The sequence below is a fragment of the Lipotes vexillifer genome, unplaced genomic scaffold (genome assembly GCF_000442215.2).
Source record: "Lipotes vexillifer unplaced genomic scaffold, Lipotes_vexillifer_v1.1 C27315181, whole genome shotgun sequence".
Lineage (NCBI taxonomy): Eukaryota > Metazoa > Chordata > Mammalia > Artiodactyla > Lipotidae > Lipotes > Lipotes vexillifer.
In genome coordinates this window covers 2,431-4,280 of record NW_006797551.1, presented here as the reverse complement: position 1 = coordinate 4,280, position 1,850 = coordinate 2,431, and the positions used below count along the sequence as shown (strand labels likewise).

At 61.2% G+C, this 1,850-nt stretch overlaps 1 pseudogene across 1 annotated transcript; it reads left to right on the top strand.

The window, feature by feature from the left end:
- Positions 1 to 8: 8 nt before the first annotated feature.
- LOC103080655 (chromodomain-helicase-DNA-binding protein 7 pseudogene) lies at positions 9 to 1,250 on the top strand (annotated as a pseudogene). Its single transcript, XR_014368697.1, has one exon. The product of XR_014368697.1 is annotated as a chromodomain-helicase-DNA-binding protein 7 pseudogene (transcript).
- The last annotated feature ends 600 nt before the right edge of the window (positions 1,251 to 1,850 follow it).

Below are 1,850 nucleotides of genomic sequence, written 5' to 3'. Positions count from 1 at the left end.
GGGGGCAGTCTTTCGTGGACGGCGGCTCCATGTGGGCTCCCCGGGCCGTGCAGGTGCCGGACCAGATCCGAGCCCCCTACCAGCCGCCACCACCGCAGCCCCAGGCGGCCCCGTCGGGGCCCCCCGCGCAGGGTCACCCCCCGCACCTGCAGCAGCTGGGCGGCTACCTGGCGCGCGGGGACTTCTCCATGCAGCAGCACGGGCAGCCGCAGCCGAGGATGGGCCAGTTTCCCCCGGGCCAGGAGGGCCTCGGTCAGGGAAGCCCCTTCATCGCCGGCCCCGGCCACCTGTCGCACGTGCCCCCGCAGAGCCCCGGGGTGGCGCCGAGCCTGCGCCACGCGGTGCAGCCCTTCCACCACCATCCCCCCGCCGCTCTCCACGGGGATCCCGTAGCCCACAGCCCCCGGTTCTCCCCCAACCCTCCCCCGCAAGGGGCCGTGAGGCCACAGACCCTCACCTTTAGTTCTCGGAGCCAGACCGTCCCCTCACCTACTATAAACAACTCAGGGCAGTATTCTCGCTATCCTTACAGTAACCTAAATCAGGGATTAGTTAACAATACAGGGATGAATCAGAATCTAGGCCTTACAAATAATACTCCAATGAACCAGTCCGTCCCAAGATACCCCAACGCTGTAGGATTCCCATCGAACAGTGGCCAAGGACTCATGCACCAGCAGCCTATCCACCCCAGCGGCTCCCTTAACCAAATGAACACGCAAACTATGCACCCTTCGCAGCCTCAGGGAACTTACGCCTCTCCGCCTCCCATGTCACCCATGAAAGCAATGAGTAACCCGGCGGGCACCCCTCCTCCGCAAGTCCGGCCCGGAAGTGCCGGGATCCCGATGGAAGTCGGCAGTTACCCAAATATGCCTCACCCGCAGCCGTCTCACCAGCCCCCTGGCGCCATGGGGATCGGACAGAGGAACATGGGCCCCAGGAACATGCAACCGTCCCGTCCGTTTATGGGCATGTCCCCGGCGCCGAGGGAGCTGGCCGGGCACCTGAGAGCCAACGGTTGTCCTGGCGTCGGCCTCACAGACCCGCAGGCGATCCAGGACCGGCTGCTCCCTGGCCAGCAGCACCCCGGGCAGCCGCCGGCCTTCCAGCAGTTGCCAAGCTGCCCTCCGCTGCAGCCCCATCCGGGCCTGCACCACCAGGCTTCGCCCCCGCCCTCGCACCACCAGCCTTGGGCACAGCTCCACCCCTCGCCCCAGAGCGCCCCGCAGAAAGTGCCTGTGCCGCAGGTAAGGGGGCGTGGCCCTGCCCGCCCTGCCGCGCGCCCGGGCGCAGGCGCGAGGAGCCTGCCGCGCAGGGCTCCCTCTCAGCCTCGCCAGACGTTGCTTCGTCCCGAGGTCCTTGAGTTCTGCCGTGTAAGCTGCTCCAGCATCTCACTTGTTTTCTGTTTTTCTCTCTCTCTCTTTCTTATTTTATTTATTTTTTTTACTCTCTCACTGTTGGCTTGTGCATTTATTCACTTTTTCAAAAAGTCGTGACTCCTCCCGTCCCAGGGGTTGTGCTGGAGCTGAGGGTGCGTAGAAAACTAAGTCTGGGTCCTGCCTGCAAGGAGCTCTGTTCTCACTGCCAGCAGTGAGACGGACATTGAGTCTAAACTGTTTTTTCCTTCCCTTTATTCTTCTATGCTGTGCTCGCTCCCTCCCTCCCTCCCTCCCTCCCTCCCTCCCTTTCTCTCTCTCTCTCTGATATAAAAACACACAGAAACTCGGTTTCCAGCAACGTTTTATATTTTTGTGATGGTCCCTCCCACCTCTTTTAGAAAATTATTATTATTTTTCCCTTGGGAAGCTACAAAATATGTTCTTCTGTAATACTTATTGGACCAGTTG